The 27948-nt window shown below is 37.5% G+C and overlaps 1 pseudogene; it reads left to right on the forward strand.

Moving 5' to 3' along the window:
• Positions 1-19910: 19910 nt before the first annotated feature.
• On the forward strand, positions 19911-20954 carry LOC139043279 (olfactory receptor 2L5-like; annotated as a pseudogene).
• The last annotated feature ends 6994 nt before the right edge of the window (positions 20955-27948 follow it).

The following is a 27948-nucleotide window of genomic DNA, read 5'->3' on the forward strand; positions in this document are numbered from 1 at the left end:
CAAGATCACATTAGGATTGAACTCAGTCTTTCCAAAGTGGTGTAAGACATGGGATTGTACTCCTCACTCACGTCCCTCAAGAATATCTTGCCACGTGGTCCACTCATTGATGCATCTTCCATTTACAGGAGCTAACAAAAAATCTGTCCCATTGACAGCCATACCATCCAGCTAAATGCCACCTCACCCCACTCACAGTGCCCCGCAAGCCTCTCTTGGTGATCTGTCTCATCACAGTTAGGGAGTCATGCCAGAGTGTTCCAGAGCCCTGGGAACCATATTCATACCACCTCCAATTGTCAAGACAGGAGGATCTCTGAATGGGAAACCTGACTCTCAAACACTGCCTTTCCCTTGTCTCGCCTTAGGATTTCTCCCTGAATGACATGATTGGACCATTCACCCGACTGCTGCCCCCTCGGTTTTGGTGGCTCTGGAAGAAGTACCAAGATGTACTGGCCTTTCCTTCACCATTGAGGAGATCAATGTGAACCCCTCTTGACTCCCCAACCTGCCCTTAGGTTTTGATGTCTACACTGCCTGTCCCAGTGACCACAAGACCTTGGAGACCACTCTGACTCTCCTTAGGGAATTGAACTCTCTCTAACTACAACCACCAGACTAGAGCAAAACTGGGGCCACTGTTTTAGGAACAACTTCAGCATTTGCAGCTAAGGTTGGAACACTTCTGGAGATCTACCAAAGCCCCTGGGTAACTGGCCTGGATTCTGGAGAGAGAGATTCTGGTCTTCACCAATCAGTTCTCTCATCCAATCATAGGGAAAGGCAGAAGCTGTACGTGTGTCATCCCAAGGATTTCTCAGTTTGTGAGATTATTAACTGGGTTGGGAAGGAATATAATGGTGAAGGAGAAGTGCCATGGAAACATTGAGACTCAGCCCAGGGTCATGCTCAAGGCCAATGCATCCACCGCACTGCTCCTGGGAACATTGGCTGAGGACAGCTCACAGCTCTTTCCCTCACAGGACATGCCCACAGCATAGGGAACTGCCTAACCTTAGGACACAGCCCTCTCGAGGGACAGCCAGAGGCCCATGTCTGGCCGATAAGGGAATAAGAAGCCTGGTCTCAATTTGGGACAACACCAAAGGGCCGTCCCATCTCCAGAGATCCTTGAGGGTTGGCAGAGACTCAGTGGCAACTGTCTTGTGCTTCAGCTTCTCCTTCATCTATCCCTGCCTTGCTAACTTCCCATAGGGATATCTCCCCACAACCCTTCCCTAAACCTTCCACATGGAATCCTCCCCCTCACAGTCTCTTTCCAGCGTCCCATCTGTGACAGGCAGCAATCAGGAGACATTAATGCTGAACACAGCAGCATGAGATTCGGCAAATGCTGTTCTGGAAGAATGATCTGTTAGACGATCAGAGAGGGTAGGTCATTGTAGTCTCCAGGATAACTTAGGTAATGCTCTGGTAATAAATGCAACAATTGAGAAATTCATGACTAAAGATGTATTTCTCCTCAGATTTACATCATACATTGATAGTTGAGGTGAAGGGACCCCTGCTTCCTAAGTCACATGGGGCAAGGTTGATGGAGGCCCCACAATCACGTTGGTACACCATGTGAAACTGATGCCTTCTTCAGTTGCCACTAAAGGACAGAAAGAGCACCTAGGGTCTTACATATCCTTTTTTATTCTTTGGCTTAAAAATGATGCCATTGGTCGGAAAGTGCCACACGTCCTTTCCAAAACCAAGAGGTCTAGGAAACATAGTCTTCTGTGTGCCAGAGTGAAAGCAGAAGTGGATGCTGGCCACCACACTCTCTTTCTTTTCACCGAAGGATATGATTGCTCTCCCTCTCACATAGAGAATTCATTCACCCTCTTTCCCAAGGAGGACATCTGAAGACCCAGTAAAGTCAGAAACCCTAGCTGACCCTTGGGCTAATGGGACAAAGACTTCAGGGACCACACATGACAAAGAATACAGAACTCGCAGGAGTGGATCTGAAAATTCACTAAAGAAACTAACAAGGACTATTGTAATAAGCAGAAACAAGAAACGCTGGGGATGGGGAGAACCTGACATCCATAATTGTCACATTATCATACTCAGTCTTCTGCAAGAAGTTGCAGGGCATACAAAGGGACAAAGAAGGATGGCTCATACAGAGGAAAACTTCATGATTAAAAGGGGCCCTTGAGGAAGAACTGAGGGGTTACTGCAGAAACTTTTGTCTGCTTGTTGCTATTCACATTCCTGTGCTGAGCCTATGTCTTCACAAGCTTCTCACGGGGATGCTGAACAGCTCTGTTTCTGAGTAAGACAGTCAGAGGTCATGGATACCAGCAACTGATTTGTCCATTTTCTTCTGTCTTTCTCCATGACTATATCTACTGTCTCATCTTGCTTTACAAGCAAAACCTGGAAAACCTACCAAAGCAACTGTTTTTTGGTTTTTCTACGAATAGTACAGAAAATATGGCTGTTATTTTTGGTGCTGAAACTCAATTTTGTGGAGTAAATTTCAACCTGAATTTGAAGTTTGTTTAAAATAGTTAAACATAGAATAACCATATGACCTGACCCTTCCACTCCTAGATATTTACCCCTAAAGCCGAACACAGGTATGCAACCAACAATTTGTCTAGAAATATTCACATCAGCCCTGTGCATAATAGTCCAAGGTGCAAGGTCCATCAACCGATGAAGGGAGAAACAGAAATGGGTACATCCATGCAATGGGATAGGAATCAGCCAGGAAAAGAAGTGAACTGCTGATGTGTGTATAATCTTTAAAAACATTATGCTAGTGAAAGAAGGCAGACACGAAAGGAGAAATCTTTGTGTTTCTATTGATATGAAAAGTCCAGAAAAGGCAGATCAATAGATAGAGTGTCCCTTCCTGGTTGTCAGAGGCTCGGCGCAGGGTGGAATGGGGAGCGACTGCTTAATTTGTACAGGGTTTCCTTTAGGATGATGAAATCTTCTGGTATAGACAGCAGTGATGATTGCACAGCACTGGGAATGTCCTAAACCCCACTGAATTGTGGGTCATTCACCTTTTCACAGTGAATTTTACGTGATGTGAATTTTACCTTAATTTAAGAAAACAATACAGAGTTCATTATCTCCCACAACAGAGTGTCAAGAGCCCCTGTGGCTCAAGGATGAAACAGCTCTATCAACAACCTCATGACTACTCCAGGAGTGGTAGATTTTCATTTTCTCTCATAGTGAGAGTGTTCTGTCCATTGTCACAAGGCTATTCTATTCTTGGCCCCAAATGTCCAAAGACAGTGAGAGAAAATATGCCCTGTCATACCCCTTTTCACTAGACAGGTGTTTCCTTCCAGAAGCCCCAAGGGAACTTTCTGGGTCAGGGTTGCAATCCAGCCCATGACTAAGCTACACTTTGAGCAGTGACAGGATTGTATTCAATTCCTTCCCCACTGTTCTCAGGTGGGAGGATAAGGTCATGTTGCCTGAGTCCATGAGATGGGAAATACCCAAACCAAACTTAGATTCTAGCAAGGAGAAAGCCTGAGAGTGGGGAGTTGGGAAAAGAATGGTGGCTTTGTAAGGATGCGCCTTCCATCTCTCATTTGAACGCACTCTCCACTTTGCAATCTTTCCTGTCTGCTAGCTTCACCCAGTCCTGAACAAAACCCAACTTAGAAAAGGTGCTGTGGAGCACACGTTCTTTGATGAAAAAGAAACACTGTGACTTGATAGGACATGCTGAACACTGCATATTCCTGCTGGTATTGGGCTCCTGGCCAGAATGCGAGACTTTGGGTTCAATAGTCTATGTGATGAAGACTTGGTCATCAGCAAAGAGGTGATAGGATGGCCCGTTGGATACAAAGCAGTATGCCATCTTCTCAAGACTAGATTGATAGATTGTAAAGGTATCAGAGCACAACCCTCATATGAGACGAAGCGTTTGCTCACTGAACACTGTGCCCAGTTCACCTTTGGAAGGCGATGCCTTGACTTCATCCCATGTCATGCTGCTCACCTATATTCAGAGCCAATGCCTAGAAAGAGTAGGTTTGTGCATGTTATTCTCTTTGAGTATATGCACCCAGGCAGCGGTTGTGTGAGTGCAATGAATGAAGTGGATGGATATATCGGGCATCCTGAGCCTCCTGTACGAATGATAAGAGCACTTCTCATGTATGGATGCACTGCCGAGACAGGTAGACTGTGGATGTCTACTCTCTCAGGAGACCCCACTTACATTTTCTCTTGGTTACTTTATTTGCATACCATCTGGTTATCAAACTCCATTCTGCTTAGCATCACGAAGCATTGACCACTATTTCCCTTAACTTTCCCACAGTTGTAAAGTCCCAGGATATTTTGTAGCTGATTTATACAATCATAATGCTTTGTGTCCTTAATATGTTGCTAATTTTCTGACAAAGCAGTGCCATACCTGAATCAAGAGCCCAGGACTGGGTTAATCCAGATCTGCATTTCATAGCATGCTCTCATAGTTTGTGTCTGCCAGGACCACATTGATTTTTTCATGGAGGGACCTTTAGTAGTGTGTCTACTTTGCACCTTCTTAGCTTCTCTTTCCTGGAACCTGGAATCTTCTATCCAGCCAGGTAAGAGAGCATAGTCAAATAGGTTTGGCCACATAATGCCTCATTATTGTGGCCACACACATATCTGCTTGGAAAGAATTTTTGGATGAAGTGTTTAAATAAGAGAAAACCAAGGTATGTTGCCAGTAATATATGCAACAAAAGTGATAAAATAATTTGGTAAAATTGCCTTTGTCTCTGTAAATAGTTCAGAAGAGAAGAAAGAAAGAGGGAACATAATCCTGGTAACTCACAATTAGCTGTGTAGATAATATCAAGCCAGGTGGACCGTGGGGAGAGCGTAGGGATGTAATAGAAGGTAAAAATATGCTCTCTTCTCAGGGGAGAAATAGAGATAGCCTCTTGGAGCTGCTAGTAATGTAGAAAATGATGAGCAGTGATACTCTCTTTTTCCTGCCACTCACCCAAATCCGTGTGTCGCCAGAGCTGCAGTTCAGGATTCAGGAACATTCCACAAGAAGGAAGGCCTCTTTGCTGCTTTCCTTGAGTTTTGGTTTTGAGAGACAGGCTTGCAATCAGGCGGGTATAGATGTTACTAATCATCCTGTGAGAGCTCCACCTCTTCCCTATATAAAGAAGTCTAAGCAAAAATATTTATAATTAAGTTATCAAACTTTTAAAACGGAGAGAGACTTCTGAAAGTAGCAACAGAAAAGTGACTCTATGCATACAAAGAAACATCAACAAACCGACAGGTAGGTATTTCAAAAGAAACTTTGAGATCAGGAATAATTGATATAATCAAAGCTGAACATATGACGGAAAGTATATCATACACAGAAAAACCGTCTGAACAGTAATTTTTCCAAAGATGTATAGAGGGTCAACGGACACATGAAAAGATGTTAAACATCACCAATTATTAGATAAATGCAAATTAGAACCTCAATAAGATATCACCTCACACCCTCCAGAATGACTGTAATTAACAAACAGGAAACAAGTGTTGGAGAGGATGTGGAGAGAAAGGAATATTCATACACTGCTGGTGAGAATGTAAACTTGTGCAGCCACTATGGAAAACAGTATAGAGATTTCTCAAAAAGTTAAAAATAGAACTACCATATGATTCAACGATTCCACTTCTGAGTATTTATCCAAAAAAATGTGAAAACATGAATGTGAAAAGATATTTGCACTCCTATGTTCATTCTAGTATTATTCACAATAGGTAAGACTTGGAAACAACCTAAGTGCCCATCACTGGATGAAGAGATAAAGAAGATGTGGCACATATATATATATATATATATATATATATATATATATATATATGCACACCATGGACTACTACTCAGCAATAAGAAAACATAAAGTCTTGCCATTTGTGACAAAATGGATGGAGCTTGAGATCCATGGATGGACACTCCAGGGGGTGAGGACATGTACATGGGCCAGGACTGTGTTGACAGTGTGTGTGGGCCTATGGGCCATGGGGTTTATCAGTGGCAGAAGAACTGTGCTTTGCAAACAGCCACATAGGTGACCAGGCCCACCTTCCAAAGCCTGAACAATTGGGTGCTCCTGTGCCTGGGCCCAGCCTCACACAGCTACAATCCTGAGAGAGCTGACAACAGCCTTGCAGGCCCAAGGCCCACAGCAACTGTAAACCCCTGAGCCTAGCAACCAGGTACGCTGGGGGCATACTAAGATAGCAGAAAAACTGCAAGAGGATTGTGCTATTAGATCTTGTAGCCAACTGTGCTGGGGCTCCTCAAACCCAATAAACTGACTGATGGGTCCGTATCAGCCACACACACCTGAGCATTACAACCAACTGGGCAAGGGAGACAATCCAGATACCCTGGGAATCTGCAGCAAAAGCAACCCTGCCACAACACAAGGACATACGTAGTCCACATAGGGGAAACCCCTGGAAGGTTTGGAACTGGCAGTGAGAGGGAAGGACACGGTTGGGCCTCAAAAGGTGTCTCTCACATACGGCCACTTCTCCAAGATGAGGAGACATAACTGATCCGTCTAATACATAGACATAAGCACAGAGAAAGAGGCAAAATGAGGAGGAAAAGGAATATGTTACAAGCAAGGGAACAGGACAAAACCCCAGAAAAACAACTAAAGGAAACAGAAATAAACAATGTCCCTGACAGAAACTTCAAACAAAAAGTCCTAAGGACGCTCCATAATCTTGGGAGAAGAATGGATGAAGGCAGTGAGATCATCAACAAAGAATTGGAAAATATAAAAAAGAACCAATCTAAAATAATAAATACAATACTGGGAAAGAAAAATTCACTAGAGGGACTCAATAGCAGAAAACATGAATGCCCATAAGTATATATTGTATCGTCTTGTATTAACTCTCTAATTCTATCGTTTCTAAATGTCAGACTTTTGTTTGGTTGTGGTTGTTTTCTTTCTGATCCATTTCCTCCAATTTATCTTTAAAAGCTTTCATTGACTCTATTATATTAATTATTGTATCTTTAATTTTTAGAGCTCCCTTTATTGTCATCTGACATTTCCTCTTATATTACTCTTGATAATTGTACTGTGGATTTAACTTCTCATATTTCTCTGGATGTGAAATTATTCTGTAAAGATTTCTTGCATTTTTACCAATCATTTTTTAACTCAGTATGTGTGCCTGTGCGTCTATGGGTGTGTGTATCTCCTTCTTTCATTTGGAGACTTCCTCAAAAGTCTGATGACCTTTGGTCTTAGAGCAGTATTATAAGACTGAAGACCTAGAGACCCTTTTTGGGAATGGCATGCTGAGCTTGCTCACTTATGGTATTCTCTTTGAAAGGGAATTCCCCCACTCATTCCCCAGAAGAAGATTTTCAGGATGCCATCTCCCCTTCTCCATTTAAGTGATTGAATTTTTCTCAAAATTCTTTCTTCCAAAAGGTCCTGAACTCTTTCATCCCTGATTCCCCTCCTTTACTCTCATCCACACTTTCTTTAAATGATAACATTTATCTTTTTATTATCATGTTAGTTGAATTTTATGGTGGAGAGGTGATAAATAGATGTGTTTATACTCCCACACTCATTTACAAATAGAAAGAGCTTTAAATACATAAAAACAAAAGGGAAAAAAATGAATAAGTAAGAAAAGATTCCATAAAGAAATGTACGATGCTATATGAGCATTGGGAAGCAGATGGACAGAATTGGTATCTTTTGGGAGACCTTGAGTGGAGTCATGGAGGCTACAATGAAACTGGAGTATAGATTCATAAGAAAAGGGTCTATTTTAACTTGAGCAGTTGGAGGTTGAGTGAGAAGGCAGAAGAAAATTGCTTTGCATGAATGGTGTTTGGCAATAAAGATTCTTTGTAGATTTCTGAAAGGAAGAAGCAAATAATGAAATGATGTCTAAGCAGCTTGATTTGGCAAACTTCTTGAGGAGAATTAAAAAAATGAGTTTAGGCCTGCAAGGTGAGCTGATAGGCTGCTGCAGTCTGAGAGGTATCAGGGCTTCACTATAAAAGAAAAACTCATTCCCTGAGGGTCATAAAAATGTATTCAAATATTGGTCTATATTTTATGCATTTGCATTGAATTTTTTCATATACATTTAAAGTATAAGGTCTGGAATTAGTAATGCTGGAATTATGTTGGGGAATATATCTACATCCTAATAAAGTCATTAAAGAAATACATTTTTTCTTACATTGCAGATGTCTATAAAATATTTTGGCCACAGATGTTTGTCTCATCAAGCTTTTATCTGTGAGGCAAAAACTGTAGACTTTTTTTCCAAAATAGGTAATTCTGTTCTTCATTTAAGAGCTGTAATTTTTCATGAATAAATCATAGTATGACTAAAATTATAAATTAAAAATGCCTTATTATGCTATACTAACAATTTTGTGTCTGTCTTTAGGAAAAAATTAATGAAAACCCCTTGGAAAATGGTCAATTATTGAGATTATTCCACCATCTGGAATTGGCCTGTTCTTCATTTCCATTGTTCTCATTTTCATGATGGCTCTGTTTGGCAATCTGTCCATGATCCTCCTTATCCTGCTGGACACCCATCTCCACACACCCATGTATTTCCTACTTAAACAGCATTCCTTCATGGCCCTAACTACATCTCCACCGTTGTCCCCAAATGGTTTCTAATCTTCTGTTTGCAAATAAGTATATTCTTTCATTGGGTATTACGTTCAGAGCTTCTTCTTGGCTTTAGCAAGAGCATAATGCTCACTATTTGCCTCTATGTTCTATGATTGTTATATGGCTGTTTGCTTTCCTCTCCACTACGCTATTCATACAAGGAGTGTGTGTGCTGATGTTAATAGGATCCTGAATAATGGTCTCTATCAAGTCTTGTGCCCACATTGTATTTGCCCTCCATTTCTCTTATGGCTGATTTACGGCCATCAATCATTTCTTCTGTGATGTCCCAGCCATGTTGACTATGGCCTATATGGAAACCTGGCTCTATGAGTATACAATGTTTGAGTCCCACCCTCTTCCTTGTGTTGCCTTTTTTCTTTTTTTTTTTGAGGAAGATTAGCCCTGAGCTAACTGCTGCCAATCCTTCTCTTTCTTCTGAGAAACACTGGCCCTGAGCTAACATCCGTGCCCATCTTCCTCTACTTTATATGTGGGACGCCTACCACAGCATGGCTTGCCAACCAGTGCCATGTCCACACCCGGGATCTGAATTGGCAATCCCTGGGCTGCCAAAGTGGAATATGCGCACTTAACCGCTGGGCCACCTGGCCGGCCCCTGTGTTACCTTTTATTGGTACTGTGTGTTCCTATGTCTGGGTTCACCTGGATCTCTATCACATGTAATTAGCAGAATGGAGGAAGAAGTCTATTCGAACTGCAGCACCCACCTCACTGTGATGACTTTCTAATATGTGCCTTTTGCTTACACTTCCTGTGCCTGAGATCCCGCCAATCTCCTACAGATGTCATTGTTCTGGCTGTCTTCCACTCCCTCCTGACCCCAAGGCTCAACCCCGACTCTACAGCCTGAAAAACAAAGAGGTGATGGGGCCCTGAGAAGAGCGATTTAGAGAATCCACTCGGTGAAAAGGTAGACAAACCATCTGTCTTAGTCTCCAGGTCTCAGTTACACATCTTTTCAGCTGTGTCCAGTCATGAAGAAAACTGATATTCTGTGTCTAGAGTGAAGGAACTAAAATTAATCTAGAAGATTAAAAAAATTAAAGTTTCACATAATAATTGTATATTCTAAGGCATCATTTTTGTTTATCTTTGTGAACCTCTCTTTTCAGTAATACTAAAGCAATGGATTTTCCACTAACTCATGGGCAAGGGGGCTTAACTAACATGTATAAATGAAAACAGAAAATGCACAAACATGACGTCATTCAGCATACCAGTTCTACAATTCTTTATCTCTCAAAATTAGTAAATTAAGACCAAAGAACAATAAATGACTTAGGATGGACCCGATCTAATTGGAACCAAATATTTTATTTATTTGTATAATAATTTACATTTTTTCACCCTCATTGAATGTAATTGACTAATAAAATTGTATTGTTTTCAGTTGTGCAGTAGGATGATAGGATGCATATCCATTGTGAAACCATCACCACAGTCAAGCTAATTGACATATCCACAACCTTACATAGTTAATTTTTGTTGTTGAGAACAGCTAAGACCTAGTTGCTTAGCAAATTTCAGGTATGTAATTCAGCACCATTAACTATAGTCGCCCTATTCTGCATTAGAGCTCCAGAACTTCTTATCCTGCATATCTGAAGTTACGTATCCTTTGACTAAAATTTCCCCATTTCCCCCATAGTCCATCCTCTGGTAAACATCATTTTACCCTCTGCTTCTAAGAGTTTGAATTTTTTATATTTCACATATAAGTGAGAACATGCAGTATTTTTCTTCCTGTGTCTTCCTTATATCACTTAGCATAACATCCTTCAGGTTCATCCATGTTGTCACAGTGAGCGACAAGATTTCCTTTTCTAAGGCAGAATAGTATTTCATTGTTTATATTTATTTATATTTATTTATATTTACCACATTTACCACATTATTTATATTTACCACATTTTCTTTATCCATTCATCCATCCATAACCACTTAGATTGTTTCCATGTCTTGGTTTTTCTGAATAATGGTACAATGAACATGGGCATACAGATACCTCTTCAAGCCAATGACTTCATTACCTTTGGATATACACACAAAAGTGAAATTTCTGGGCCATATGGTGGGTCTATTTTTAATTTTTTGAGGAACCTTAACTGATTTTCATAATGACTGTGTCAATTTGCATTCCATCAACAGTGGGAGAGATTTGAATAGATGATATAATTCTTGACATTTTATACACATGTCAATTAAGCATTTACTAGAAAACTAAATTATTAGAAGTTTAACTTGTAGAATAGTAATTGCCTATAACTTGCTTCTCTCCAAATTTAAATTAAGTGGAATTATTTCTTCACAAGGAACAGGATGAAAATGTCATAATAATGTGAAAAAAATGTGACAGTTGCTTGTTGTTAAAAGATTTGCTTTATCCAACTTAACTACATGCTTCTAGAATTTGGGGAAATTTGAAAAATATTTAAAAATATACAAAAATATTAAAAAGACAATTGTTGCTTAAGACCAGTGACCAAATACTTACTAAGTACTTCACACATTGTGAGGAACATTAAGACATATTTCAGACTAAATGGTGAGCCAATGACAATTGCAAGTTAGCATAAGCCTTTTGTTCTTGCATTACAATAAACCAATCAGCCATAAAATTTTCTAAATGTTTTCTACTTGAACATTTTTTAAGATCTCTCTTCTTCAATTCCTGTTATCACTTCATTACTCTAGGTCCTCCTTCTCTCTTTACTGGAATATTTCCTAGCAAGATTTTCTAACTGAATTCAAATGGAGTTTGGAATTCAATATCATTAGCTAGGGTTCTTAAGTGCAAAAAGAGAAATAAATTCAGTCCAATATAAACCGATAATATAACACTAAAAATGATTGAAAGACTTATAGAATCTTCAGAAATAGAGGTGAATCTTGTCTGAAGACTGCAACCATGAAGAATGTCCAAGATGAGCCTGAGGATGAGTCCTGTGATGATACCTCTGTTGCTCCATCTGGGTGCCATTGACAGCCTCAGAAACATGTGATGAGCTCCTCTAGAAACGTCATGAGTTTACTTCTGTTGCATCCATATTCCCTTAGAGGCTGTGCACTTGCCCTGGTTCTTTGAATGACACACTCCCAGGTTAAATCCTGCAGATAAAGAATCTAATGCATAGCGTAGACATATGTCTTGGTCATAGAAGTACATCAAGTAAGGAAGCAAGCATTTAGGTTCTATCGTAGATATGGAAATGTTTGCTTTATAAGACATCTCAAACGAGCTCAGATAAAAAATGATGATAAATGATTTCTAGACTTTCTGCTTAACCAGAAGTCCTGTGGCCCTTCGTTTATCTATTTACATGAGCCGTGACAAGTGAGATATAGGGATATGTGAGGAGTTTGTCTTAGTTACAATGTCTGGGGAAATAAATATGAGAGATTGGAAAAATAGAAACGATTCGATCTCTACTTCCTGATTAATTCACAAAGACTTCCTATGACTCTATTTGGGTAGACACAGTGAATGGTCACAGAGAGATAGCACCTATCATGAAGTTTGTGAAATTCATGTGTGACTATTGGTGCCTCTAAAGACTGGTGATCTAATGTGACTCAGAGCTGTGTAGAAAGGCCATATCTACATTTCAGTAGTGAATGTAATACGGTGGCAACAATACAGGAAGTTCTCTTACTTCCTTTGGTATCTCAAAGCTCCTGCATCTTTCATATTTTCCAGAATGGTGTCTTCTTGGGGAGGATCCCAATAACCATTCTCATAAGCTAAGAGAATCTAGAGATGATTGTGTTATTATGACTGCAGTCTCCCAGCACAAGCCTGTTTTTCTTCTATCTCCCTTTCAATCCTGACTGGCTTGAATTTCTCCTAGAATTTCTTAGCTACAATATATATTGATCATGTTAATCTCCTTAGTATGGTAAGTAATTATCTCCTTTAGCTTGTAAACCCCCTCATTTGCAGCAACATGCAGTACAATGTCCTACCTAAAACTTTATCTTGTCTTCATGCTAAATTGAATGGAGTTCTCTGAAATGTTTTGACAAGTCAGAATTGCATCAGGTATACAATGGCCTGTATCTTCAATATATTATCCACCATCCTCACAAAAAGTTCTTTGACTGGATAATTCTTCTTTCTCACTGATCTCAAGTTTCAGATCAGGAGTCATTTACACAAGGAAGCTGTATCCTTCCTCTCTGCTTGCATAGATCCCAATATCCTACAAATAAAACATGCCATCATCATATGGGAATCATCTTTTTCACTATCCTTCCATGGACCATTAACTGTTATTTTTCTTCTTTAAAAGCATTCTTAAAATATGATTTACAAACACTTGGTAGATTTTCACAAATAGGAAACACTGAAACAGGCGTCCTGACTGGTGAGCAGACATGTCCAGAACCTCACCAGCTACCCCTGTGCTCTCTTTCATTATCTATCACTCAAAGAGTAGTCCATTTTACAACTTCTGACTGCATAGATTAAATTTGTCATTTAAATGTTTTATTTGTATATCATGTGCCTTTTTGTATCTGTCTTCTTTTCCTTCACATTATGTCTGTAAAATTCATTCCAGTCATTTGTGCATTTGTAGATCATTAATTCACGTTGCTACTGAATACTCTATTTGGTAACTATCCTCTATTTACTCACTCAGTTTTGTTAACAGACATATGTGAATATTGTAGGATTTAACTATTACAAATGTTGCTGCTATGAATATTTTGTACGTGTCCTTTGGAGACTTTATTAAAAAATTCTGTTGGAAAAGACCTAGAAGTGGAAGTTCTCAGTCATTGGACATGCTTATGTTCACCTTTTTTCATCAGCTTTATTAAAGTACAATTGGCAAATAGAAATTGTATATATTTATGATGTGCAACATGATTTGATATATATGAACCATTAACTGTTAACCGTCAATGGCTTTCTTTTTTCTTTTCCATACTCCCAGATCTTGCTTACTGAGTATTTGTTCTACTTTTGAAATATTTGCACATCAAAGCATGTCTCAGTTATTCTTAGCCCAATGCATTTCCACATAATTACTAGAATTAGTTTATAAAATTTCCACCAAAAAATTGGGATTTTGAGTGAGATTGCATACCATTTGGATGAAATTTGTGGAAAGAAAAAAATCTTTTACAAGTTGACTCGATTCATTAAAAAACATATCTCACCATATATATGTCAATTTATAAAGGCTTGAAACACATCCATATTCTATTAAATTAGTATAGAAATGTTTTCTTTTATGATTTTGTAGATATTTTCAAACAATTTTATGAAAATATTTGTCATCTGAATCTCGCATTTTTCAGAATGGGGCTTCTTTTTCAAAATATATAAATGTGATTGTTCATGTAAGAGCTGTGTGATTTTATGAATAATTTAACTGGACTGAATACAGAAATTTATAAAAAAAGAGCTGAGGAGTTTATTTAAGTTTCACACTCTTCTTTCTTCTCTTAAGATAAACCAGATGCCATGGTAAAAAAAAAAAATAGAGAGAGAAATGTACCAAACAGAAATTCTAGAACTGAAGAACACAATGACTGAACTGAAAAAACTCAATGCAGAGTCTGAACACTAGACTTAACGAAGCCAAAGACAGAGTCGGTGAGCTCAAGACAGGTCATCTGAAATTACCCAGTCAGCAGAACAAAAATAAAAAAGAGTGCAAAAGGGCTACAGAACTCACAGGATTCCACAAGTACACCAACATATGCGTTGTGGGAATCCGAGAAGGAGCAGATGAAGAGAAAGGGGCAGAAAGCTTATTTAAAGAAATAATGACAAAAAACTTTCCAAATCTGAGGGAAAAGAACATCCAGATCCATGAAGCCCAAAGAACTCAAAACAGAATGAACATACAGAGGTCTTCACTGAGACAGTTTATAATCAAAATTTCGAATATTAAAAAATATTTTTAAACAATTTTAACCAGGCCAATATTATTCCCTCTCAAGTAAAAGATGTAATTAACTTGGTTACTAGAAATCATGAGAAATGTAAGAACAATTAGACTATTTTCTTCAATAGCATTGTTTTATTAAATATTTTGCAAATATAAATGTACCAATGAGTACTATCATTATTTTCGTTATTAAGTTGAACTGTTTATAGTTTAATGGGTTTTTCCAACAGAATGGAAATAACTGGAGAATATGTAGTAACTAAAATAAATTAAAGATAACTCACATATGTGTGATACATTAAGAAGTTTTATGTATACATTTTTATTAAACTAACTAAATTTCATTTAATTTAATAAATTTGTAGGCCAATATAATCAAAACGGGGAAATAATATATGCAGACACAGGTTTACTGTGCACCTACTGAACAACAATGTATGAAATATACGATCCGTAAAACTTTAGAGATGTAATAAGAATGTGAATAAATATATTTGTTTCTTTCCCCACTGAATTTACCCTTAACACACCTGTAGAAACATCTAAAGAAGTTATCAGAACTCCTTCTCCAAACGTGGCTTACAGCCATCCCGGGCAATTAGTGACTTAGCTTACATTTTCCGAGCCTCAGAGAACATACCCAAGTGAATACCAAAAAAAAAAAAAAAAAAATGAGCATTAGACTAAATCTCCAGGTAAAGAAGCCCTAGAATCATTGTTGCTGCTGAGTTTCATTGGATGTACCTAAAATTTCAAGTATAGACATGAAAGTTTAATATGTATGTTGGTTTGGAAAATATTCAAGGAAATTTACAGAAAATGACTTTGTTCATTTTATGACAGTTGGACCACAGCCAGCTAACCAAGCCAGTGAGTTTGTGAAAGTGTGGAGATAATGAAAGGTATTAATCTTAATTGTATGTTTATCTTTATTAGCCGCTTAAGAGGAACTCTTCAGCAAGTGCTTAAGAGAGATTTATTCAGAATTAAGTACTTCTGTTTATAATAAGCCATGGATACATTCAGGCATCTCATTAACCAGGGAACTCCAAAAAGAAAATTCCATTTGAATATAGTGGGTTTGAATAAGATATATAAATATTTTATCCTTAAAAATAAGAAATGGATGGGCTGCTTGAACACTTGTTCACATTTTTTCAGATATGAGTTCTTTATAAACCTAAAATGTGATATTATACAATTCTGAGAACTGATCTATTTGTGAACAATTGGTCATGAAATGACAATAAAATATGGTAAAATTGACAGAAAAGCAGATGATGATATTGTCTATGAACTACCGTTCTGGAACTATGGTGAATAATACGTGGGCCTAGATGCAACAATACCATATTCTGAAATATAATTGAAAATACTTATGATACTCTATGATACAATATACAATAAAAGTTTATATGAATTTCAGTGATACTTCAAATGTGAGAAGAGTTTATTTGGCCATATTTGGCCCAAGACATTTATAGAAAAAATGAATTTGCAGGATAAAGAATATTCACTGAAGAAGAGAGGATGCATTGTACCCACAGTCTGTGATCTATCCTCTGGGAACAGGGAAGACTGAAGCCAAGTCAACAATGCTTGACAGCAGTGTAGGTAACATGAATTACATTCTTCAGATGTAGAGGTGTTTTCATTCAAGGACATTAGGTGATCACAAAAGTATCGATTTCAATGTTAGCCACTTTGGCAGTGTTGGTTACCATTTGTATTCAAATCACTTAGAATTTAAGGTGGCAGTTTAGAAATGAGTGATGTAATCCATGTAAGAGTTTTAAGTTAAGAAGCAAAAGATCTGAAATGCAGTTTGAGGTTGAGCGAGTGGCTGCACATTTTCGATGCTGTTCAGAAGGAATTGTAGAGTATGAAATTGACAACAGAAAGTGGTTTTGGAGCTGATCCATAAATGTGCTCTCTAGAGACAAAGTGAGATGAGGGTCATGAGAAGAGGTAGGGCCTAATCACATTGGAGTGTGCTTTGGATGTGCCCAAGTGAAACTTGAAGAATAAACCTAACACTTAATGGTCCACATCCTCAATAAAGATTGTAATGGATAGCCTTTCCTAGTTCCTGCTGCTTTATTATATTTTTTTCCCACGAAAGAAGAGAGGTTACATGGCACCCATGGTGATCTTAATGTTGCTTACTACTTCCTCTTTTACTCTCCACTCTTTTTAAATTTTAATTTTTAAATTAATTTTCTGTTTGTTGAGTTGTAGGAGTTCTTTACATATTCCCTGTATCAATCTCTTATCAGATGTATATTTTGCAAATATTTTTCCATCTGTGGGTTGCTGATTCACCCTGCTGATAAAATTCTTAGATGCACAGGAATTTTCTAATTTGATGAAGTCCAGTTTATCTATATTTTTATTGTTTTACGTGCTTTGACGTCATAGTCAATAAAGCACAGCTAAATCCAACATCATGAAATGTTTCCTCTATGTTTTCTTCTAAGAGTGTATACTTTTAGCTCTATATTTAGCTCTTCTGTTCATTTAATTTTTGTGGATAGTGTAAAGTAATGGTACAATTTTGTTATTTGCATCTAGATATCCAGTTTTCTCACTGCGATTTGTTGAAAGGATGTCTCCATTGAATGGTTTTGAGATCCTTGTCAAAAATTTGACATTTGACCGCACATGTGAGGATTTTTTTCTGGTATCTCTATTTTACTGGTTTATGCTTGTCTTTATGCCAATACTACACTATTTTTATTATAATAGCTTTTTAGTAAGTTTTGAATGAGAAAAAAATGAGTTCTCTAATTCTTTTTTATGGTTATTTTGGCTGTTCAGAGCACCTTGAGATTTCATATGAATTTTAGGATGCATTTTTCCATTTCTGTAAATAATCTCATTGGGATTATGACAGGCATTTCACTGAATCTGAAGTTACTTATGGTAGTATCGACATCTTAATAATATTAAGTTTTCCAATCCACGAACGCAGGATGCATTTCTCTTTATTTGTCTCTTCTCCAATTTCTTTCAGGATCTTTTATGATTTTCAGTGCACATATTTTTTGCTTTCATTGTTAAGTTTATTTCTAAGTATTTTATTCTTTTTGATGATATTATAAATGCAATTGTTTTCTTATATTCTTCTTAGGATTGTATGTTATTAGTGTACGGAAATACAACTGATTTTTGTATCTTGCAACTCTGCTGAACTTCTTAGTTCTAACAGATTTTTATTTGTGGACAGTTTAGAATGGAAACCTTCCTGCTCTGCATGCCACCCACTTCCACCTCTTTTTCTGTTTCCCATCCTTTCAACATAGTTACATACCGCTTTGGGTCTGGGGGGCAAAGTTGACAGCGTTGTTTCATCTTCCAGCATATATTGCTAAAATACGAAAATATAAACTACAATAAAATCTAATGATAATTTAGTTACTATTTCTTTGTATAGTTCTTTTCATTATTATGGCTATTTACTCCGTCAAGGCACTTTTCAGGTCATAAATTTATCAGCAATGTTGACAGTTTTCAGAAAGTATTTTCAAGAAGACATTCAGCATTTTCAAGAAAATATCTTTCAATAAAATATTTCTCATTTACTTTTCTGTGTTCTGTTCATGATGTTTGAATATGGTGGATCATATATATCAATTCTGAAAAATTTTTTTTGATAATATTAACTCCATTATTATTTTGCTAATTGCATTTCTAGGAATAACAAGCATACACTGGTTTCCCTGTATTAACTCTCTAATTATCCTAACTTTTCAAAATGGCAATCTTTTTATTTTGTTGTTGCTGTATTCTTTTAATTCTGGTAGATTTTTTCACTTTGTCTTTGAAACTTTCACCTAATCATTTGATGAACTATTATGTATTTTTTAATTTGCAAACCCTTTCTTATTATCTGACACTTTTTAAATTAATCTAATAATACATCGTGGAATGATAATGTTTCATACTTCTTTAAAGATATGAATCCTGATTTTTAAAAATGTGCTGTCTTTCTGCATTTTCCCAATCATGTGTAACTCACTTTATATTTGTGTGGGGTGTGTGTGAATACACGTGTGTTTGTGTGTGTATGTGTGCACATTTGTGCATCTTCCTCTTTCATGTTGGAAGCTTCCTTAAAAGTCTGGGAACATTGACTCTAAAATAATATTTAAGACTAAAACATCGCGCACTGTGTGGAGCTTGTTCACTTCCGACGTCTCTGGAGGAGAAGCCTCCTCCTACCTCCGTGAAGACCGTCAAGGTGCCAAGTCCTTTTTCTCCATTTAAGTAACTGAACATTTCTCTAGCCAAATTCTTTCTTTCAGAGAATCCTGAACTGTTTCATTTCTCATTGTGCCTTTTGCTCACCTGCTGTCTTTAATTTATAACACATCCAGTTGTTTATCATCATAATAATTGGGTTTTAAAAGAGAGAAATGGTAAGTATATATGCTTAAATTCACACACTTATCTAGAACTGGAGATAATTTTAAATACAAAAAAAGGGAAAAATGAATAAGACAAAGTGTCATAAAGCAATGTATAATGTTATATACATGTTAGAGAAGCAGAGAGACAGAAAACATCCTCTTGGGGAGATGTTGAGCAGAGTGATGACAGCCACAATGAGCATGTGTGTAGATGTTGGAGCAGAGGGTCTTCTTTAACTGCAGCACTCAGAACCTGAGTGAGGAGGCAGAAGAGAATGACTTTGCATAAGTGCAACTTGACAATAACGATTTATGCTATATTTCAGAACAGATGAACCAAATGATAATACCTGACTTCAGGAAAACTTGACTTGACGTTATTGTGAAAAGAAGATTTAAGAAAGACAAAGCTCCTCAAACATGAGCTGATAGACTACTTCAATTTTAGAGGTAAGTTTTAGTGAAAAATATGAAAGAAAAATCATCCCTTAAGGGTCATAAACATTTATTGATACTAGAACTCTATCATATATGGGTTTCCATAAATTTTCTATGCATGAACTTTGAATACAACAACTGATGTTAATGATATCTGAGTTTGTGTAGGGCAGTAAAACATATTTATCCTAAGGAGATCAAAATAGAAATCTTGTTTTTAAAATATTTTAATAGATTCTTAGAAAACACTTTGGCCACAAATGTTCGCATTTTCACATTTTAATCTCTGGATCAGAAAATAAAGTTTATTTCTCCCAAAATAGATAAGTTCAGTTCTTCATTTAAGAGCTATGAAATTTTAAATAATACACAGTCTAAAATATTAAGTTAAAAAGAGATTATAGTTTTATACTCAAATCACTTACTCTTGTGTCTGTCTCTAGGAAAAATCATGTTAATGCTCCATGGAAAATTATAATCTAACATCAACTGATTTTATTTTATTGGGGTTGTTTCCACTGTCAAAAATTGGCCTGTTCTTCTTCATTCTCGTTGTTCTCATTTTCCTAATGGCCTTGTTTGGCAGCCTGTGCATGATTCTCCTCATCTTCCTGGACTCCCAGCTCCACACACCCATGTATTTTTTACTTAGTCAGTTCTCCATCATTGACTTGAATTACATCTCCACCATTGTCCCCAAAATGATTTCTAATTTTCTCTTTGGAAACAAATCTATCTCCTTCATTGGATATGGGGTTCAGAGCTTCTTTTTCTTGACTTTAGCAGGTGCGGAAGCGCTGCTCTTGACATCTATGGCGTGTGATCGTTATATAGCTATTTGCTTTCCTCTCCACTATCCCATTCGTATGAGCAAAAGAATGTGTGCGCTGATGATAAGAGGATCTTGGATAATGGGCTCTGTCAACTCTTGTGCCCACACCACATATGCCTTCCACATCCCTTACTGTTGATCCAGGGCCATCAACCATTTCTTCTGCGATGTCGCGGCCATGTTGACTCCGGCCTGCATGGATACCTGGGTCTATGAGTACACAGTGTTTGTGAGCACCACCCTCTTCCCCGTGTTTCCTTTCATTGGCATTGCATATTCTCATGGCGGTGTTCTCCTTGCTGTCCACCGCATGCACTCAGCAGAAGGGAGGAAGAAGGCCTATTCCACCTGCAGCACCCACCTGACTGTGGTGACTTTCTATTATGTGCCACTTGTTTACACTTATCTACACCCAAGATCCCTAAGATCGCCAACAAAGGACAAGGTTCTGGCTGTCTTCTACACCATCCTGACCCCACTGCTCAGCCCTATTGTCTACAGCCTGAGAAACAGAGAGGTGATGGGGGCCCTCAGAAGAGTGATTCAGAGAATCTGCCCTGTGAAAATGGAGACAGAGCTTTTTGCATGTGTAGCCAGGACTTGGATATACGTTCATTCACCAGTGTACAGAATTAAAAATATTATTTTATGCTTAGGGTGCAAGGACCACAATTAATCGAGAGAAGAAGATTATCACTTAGGTCTGGACAAAATTCTCTTGTAAATATATATGCATGTGAGTATATATATACATATATAAAATTCTAAGCCTTATCTTTTTTCTTCATGATGCTTTTTCCCATCAATTTCAAATAAATTTCCAAATTAATTTATTTTTTGCTGATGTGATGTTGATGATAATTATTGTTTGTCATGCAGCAACGAAAGGAGAAACTAACTGAAGTTGTCATTCATCATAGCAGTTCTACTATTTTCAAAAATATCTAAAACAAAAATAAATTTTTCCTGAATGTCAAGATCTAATTGAAAGTCAGAAGACTTCTTGTTATTCTCATAGTAAACCTGTAATTTACCATGCCAGTTAGTCTTTCTTTTAATTTAAAGAAACTTATCATTACAGGTATTTAGCTGAGACTTCAAGAATTCATCAGGGGTTCAGAATTCCTTATACTACTCTGAGTGGAATATGAGAGGTTTATGTCTCTAATAGGGTGATGAATGCTAAGGAAACGATTTAATTTCAGGTATACCTCAGGATCAACAATAAAAACGTGGAGGTGCTAACAGAGGTCAAGGAAATTGTGCAGTTAATTATACGATGAGTGGCTCAAAGGTTTAGTCAAATTAGTGGGAATTCATTAATCAAGGACATTCCCACACCCATCACTGGTTTTCTACATATACTGTTTGCATCCTAAGTAATGTTAAGAAACAAATTCAACTGAATAAATTTTAAAGGTTGTATTGGTTTTATTTAATGAATCGGGCAACATCCCATCTAGTAAACAGAAAGGAGCTCTGAAGAACTTTACACAATGAAACACTCTTATAGGCAGAAGCAGGCAGGGCAAGAAAGTTACTCTTGCAAAGAGCTGATTGTTTCAGGCAAGGTCACCTTCCCTTGGGGGATGGCAGGAGTCCATTAGGTGGGTTACGTCACTGGTGCTGAAGGGGTAATTCCAGATTGACTGGTTTGAGACTCCAACCCTGTGGAAGGTTGAAATTGTAATTAAGTTTGGTATCAAATCTCAGTTTTGTGATTTGGGCTTAGCGCATACGACTCCATTCTGAACCTTTTGTCTCTTTTTTAATAGTAGCCACTGCTACTCGTAGCATTAGATAATGTCTCTCAGATGAGATTTTATTCCCCATTACTGCATCTCATAGCTCTACTGAAATATGTTGAGAGAAGCCAACATCTATGGATCAATTTTACTCATTGATATTATGGCTCAGTCGCTATCACAAATAGATCCCACCATTACATCCAATAAAAATCCATCAGCTCCAGTAAACTCCCTCGGTGAAATGCCCATCAGTGATGAGTGCAGAAACGCTCTTTACCCTCTCAGGTATGGCAGGAGGGGAAGGGTCATACTCCACAGAATTTGAAGGGCACAGCACAAAATGAAAATACGAGGCTTCTTGTTCAAAAAGCAGGAAAGACTACCACTATTGGTGCTAAAGTATAAAGTTTCTTCCTTCAGAATTAATTTATTAGCTATAAAATGAAATACAAATTACAAACAATATGTTTGTATTATAATTTTATATATAATCAATAGATATAGTTTATTATGTAATATCAATATTGGTCATAAGATTTTTCTGGAACTCTTTTCTCCAAATTTATCTTCATCAAAATTTATAGTTTTAGGAACTTCGGTTGTTGTCAATATAATTGAAAATATTGTCAGTCACTGGTGGCAAATGCTAAGTTGCAATTACGTTTTGGTGATTTTTAATTTTGAGAAGAATCTGCTTAAGTTATCGGAGATATTAAGAGTGTTTGTGGGTTATGAAAATTTGGACTGAATTTCTGATACCTTATATAAAAATATAAATTACAGTAAAGATAGAGCTAATGATTCTCAAGGAGAATTTTTTATAAAAAAATTTCTCTTATGAATAAATTTCAACCTATCCATATCAGCCAATTTCATGTAACTCTGAATTTAATTTTAAATATAAAGCTAATAAATGGCATTTTAAAATAAAAAATCTGAATGAAAATAAACTTAAAGCTTCCAAATGATGGTCTCACTATTTCAAATCATGCTTATTGCTACCTAACTTCAATGAAAAGGACACATTCTGACAATTATTTCACGTTTATTCTTTATAAATAAATGAACCTACATTGTTGATTTGACTTCCATATGACTTTCTTTGACAAGGAAAAGAGCTTAAGAGAGATTGTCATCTATGAGCTTAATTTTAAAGAAGTGAGAAAGAAAAAAGCAGACTGACAGTTGTCTACTCAGCTTGTCTGATTAAACAGCTGGGTCACGCGGTCCTGTTGATCATCACTAATTGGAGTCGGGAAGACCTGTAGGGGGAGCTCTCACACCTTGTCACATGTCATCAATTACTCCAAACAAGAAGACGCAGAAGCTTGAATCTCTGACAGAAAGTACAACTACTTCACCACTGAAGGGAGATTTCTCTCTCTACCTGCCAGTAGCCCAGCCAATAAGAAACGCCACAGCTCAGCCACCGAGAAGTTGTTGCCACCCTGAACTTCTACTTTTCCCCAATGAACTTCGTTTAGAATAGACCATCCTTACTCTCTTCTTTCATTATAAAAGCATGCTCCTCTCCTTTCTTGTCTGGATTTGCCTGTGGTTCACTATAGCATGCACATCCCAAATGGGAATTCTTTTGGCTATTCCAAAATAAACTCATTTTGAGGGTAAAAATAATAAAATTAGCTTTAACGTTGACAAAACATATTTCTATATATTTTATCCTGAATAATGTCAAATGACGTGCGACAAGAAAGGCCCGTTTGGTCTTTTTTTTTTTTAAGATTTAATTTTTTTTCCTTTTTCTCCCCAAAGCCCCCCGGGTACACAGTTGTATATGCTTCGTTGTGGGTCCTTCTAGTTGTGACATGTGGGACGCTGCCTCAGCGTGGTTTGATGAGCAGTGCCATGTCCACGCCTAGGATTTGAACCAACGAAACACTGGCCGCGTGCAGCGGAGTGCGCGAACTTAACCACTCGGCCACGGGGCCAGCTCCCTGTTTGGTCTTTTTGTCCCTCTTTATAATGGCTGTTTTTAAATGTGTGCTTTTTAACTCTGATGAAGTAAGATTTCATATAAGATCTACTTTATGGACTGTATTAGATCAAGTGGAGATAAGCAAGTAATATGGTTGGGATGACAATGTTACATTTTTAAAATGGCAAATAAAAGAAATGTGCTATGGAGGGCAGATCTCAGAACTGCATTTGTTGATATGCATCTAGAAGATAGAGTAAATGTTAGATATCAAATTGTAATTAAAAATATTTAAACACTATACACTAAAGCTATCCAAATACTGAATAGTTTCACTTCCTATATACATTTATTTTATATATGATACAAATATTTTACATATATTTATATGTAATGTGTATATTATCTATATTATCTGTATACTATTACATTTATCTTGAAAAGAGAAGATTGTTATATATGCCTGTCAAAACAAATATGTAAGGGCAAAATGAAAGTGGTGGCTATACAAAAAGAGTGGAAACTAAGAAACCCTTAGACGAGGCTTTCAATATCCACAAGGAACCCTCTGTTCTGTGAATGTTACAAAGTAACATAGATCACTCAGGGGCACTGTTTGGCCGGTTGCTAAACCACAGTTGTGTGTGTGGTCTGACCAGTAATCAGTTATCTAAGTAATTTAGTCTGTGCGCTGTAACCAGTCTTTGTTTAAAGGTAGTTGGCAGGAAGAAAATATGAAAGAGGAGTGGGGTGTAAATAGATTATAAAATCAAAACTGATTTTCCAATGATGATTGGGCTGATAAATGTTAGTGTCGTTTCTCCTGAGGCTTGTGCGTTAACGGAGGACTCAATAATATATTCTGTCTGTTTTTCAAAGGTGAGTTAGGGGGTTTATGGAACAACGACAAAAAAACCAAAAAACTTTTATTTGGGAACAAAGAAAAGGCATCAGGATTACCCAGTAATTGGAATTCACAGTGTGATTGCTTTGTTCTCAGGGACACTGTTCACAGGGAGTTTCCAGTTCGTGGTTTGCTTTCTCCAACTTGAACATCACCTGGCCTCCCACAGAGACTATTTACGAAAAACAGGGCAGGTTAAAAGCTCAGGGACTCAGTAAAGATTTACATTGTCTCTCACATAACATGAAAAAAAGGCTTGAAAGCAGCTTTGTTTCCTTTGCTAACCAACTTCCGAGAGCTGGGAGCCCTGCCAGTTCAACTCCTTCCTGGACAGGCCAGGGCACTTGTTAGAGTCTACACTATAACAATAACAACTTAGAACTAAGTAGGAGAAATTACAAGCACTTGCACCTGTAGTTTGGATCCAAAAAGAAAAGCTTGTTAAAACATCCCTGGGGTTTCCAACTCAGCTCTCCCAGGCATTTTGGAAAGTAATGAGGTCCCACATGAACATAAGGAGAATTTGGCAACAGTGAGATAAAAAAGAAACTTTGAGAACAAGTTTTAGGTTTGCCTCATGCAATTCTCATACACAATGCATGGACCTTTCGCGTCTCATTAAACTCGGTGTGTCTGTGTTGACAAGCACATCGAGAAGAACTCATTTTCACCCAAATATTCATTTTTACATTACTTTTGAACAGATGCCTTTTTGAAAATCTTAAAAAAACAAACATTTCAAACAGTTGGCTAACACGCATGAACTAACACTCATTCAGTTTTTAAATTACGGATAATATCCGTATTAACATTATAATGACTCTGTACTACAGATTGACACGGTACATCGTAACAGCTCCGAAGGATTCTTCCTTGATGCATCTCAACACATCCTTGAAGCACCTCAACATGGACTGGAGAGGAGGCACTTGGAAGGAAATCAGAATGTACACTAAATAATACAGTCAACTTTTGGGGCGTGGATGGAAGTGGGGGGCCTCCATTTAAAAAGTAAAGTATGGTGGCACTGCCCCACTGGTCGGGGAACAGGACACCTTGTAAAGTGTGCCAGGAGTGTAACCTGTTTGGAAGGTGCGGTTCGCTCCAGGGTACATGTTGGGGGAGTAGGCGGGAGCCGCTGCTGCGTAGCCCGTGGGGAAACCAGCTGGATAACCAATTCCTTTGGCATTGGCATAGGGAACCCCAGAAGAACCAGGGCTATAAACAGGATTCATGATTTCAAGAACATGACATCCACAACCACGGCTAAGACAGAGGTCCAGATCAGCGCTGTCCAACAGCACTTTCTGCAGCGATGAAGCTCTTCTCCATGTGGGCCGTCCGATAAGCACCCATCACCTAAAAGTAACAATCGCTCTCCGCGCCGCGGCGGGCGGCCTGGGCCTCGCTGACCAGCGCGCCGGCCAGGGGAGCGCCGCGAGGCCTGCTCCGATGCGGGGCCCGAGCCGCCAGGGCCAGTCTCCGCCGCCGCCGCGGGCCTCTCCCCTGCTCCGCGCCCGGCGCGCCTCTCCGCAGCCCGCGCGACCCGCCCACGCTGCTGCATCTTTTGTTTTTATATATTCTTTGATATTTTTGTTTTTCTCCCAACATTGTAGTATGAAAATTATTTTATAAATGAGTAAGTTGAAAGACATATACAGTCAATGCTCATATTTCTACCTTCATTTAACTGTTTGTTTTATTTGTTTTATCCCATATCTATATATTTATGAATGCCTTTCTCTATTTAGTCCATTTTATTTATCTATTTTATTTGTTTCAAAGTGAATTTCAGACACTGGTACACTTTAGCCCCTGAACATTTGAGGATAGATATATAATATTAACTAACTAGAGTTGTTTGCTTATTTTTAAATTTTATTTCTATATTTTCAATTAAAAAATTAGTATGTAAAACTACATATGCTATATTTTTACTTAAATACAATTAGATACACAAATTTAAGTGTACCACTCAATGAATTCTGGCAAATGCATACACCCACGTAGTGTGTTGCATTTATCCTGCAGAAAATTTCTTCCTCCTACGCCCATTCCCGTTAATCCTTGCCCCAAACCCCAGAAGTTTCAACATCGTTCTGACTTTTTACCACCTTGGATTAGTTTGTTTTCTGGACGTTTATACTAGTGGAGTTCTATGGCATCCAGTTTTGAGTAAGAGTTCTGTCATTCTACATGTTTTTGAGATTCACCCATGTTGTAGTATGTATAAATACTTGATTTGTTGTTGTTGGTTAATTTAAACTCTTTTCTTTTGAGAGATAATTTTAGATTCATATGCTATTGTAAGATATAATGTAGAGAGATACTAAGTAACTTTTACCCATCTTTCCTCAAGGATGACATCTTACAAAACTAAAGTACAATAATTATAACCAGCACAGAAACATTGATAAAATTTATCAATATTTCTCAGATTTTCCTAGTTTTACTTTTCTCAAAAGTATGTGTGTAGGTGTGTGCGTTTAGTTCTATGTAAGTTTATTATGAATGTAGGTTAGAGTGTCCTCCACTGTGGTCAAGATACAGATCAGGTTCATTACCATGAGAGTCCATCAGTTTGCCATTTACTGCCATACCAACACACCCTCCCCTAATTCATGGAAATCATTAATTTATTCTCAACTCTATAATTCCATCATGAATTACATGAATTTATGTATATTACATAAATATTATATGAGAGGAGTTTTATACACTATATAATTTTTCAGGACTGGCTTTTTTTCACTGAGCATAATTGTCTGGAGATTCATTCAAGTCATTGAATGTAACAATTCCAAAAACTTAGACCATTTTTAATTAATTTGTTTTTATGTTGGAAATGGAAACATCTTGTATATTTTTTAACACTAGAAAAGAGGGGACTGGTGAAAGAGAAAGTTGACTAATATAAAGTTATTACCATGCAAGCTGTAGTTGAAATTATTCTGTTTAATATAATAAATTTATATAATAAATTTAAAAATCTCAAACTACACTTCAACATACTAAACTTTTGAGATGGAATGAAAATAGTTAATAAGAGAAATTTTATAGGAGCTAATGTCTGCATTTAAAA

Source organism: Equus asinus, unplaced genomic scaffold, assembly GCF_041296235.1.
Source record: "Equus asinus isolate D_3611 breed Donkey unplaced genomic scaffold, EquAss-T2T_v2 contig_197, whole genome shotgun sequence".
Taxonomy (NCBI): domain Eukaryota; kingdom Metazoa; phylum Chordata; class Mammalia; order Perissodactyla; family Equidae; genus Equus; species Equus asinus.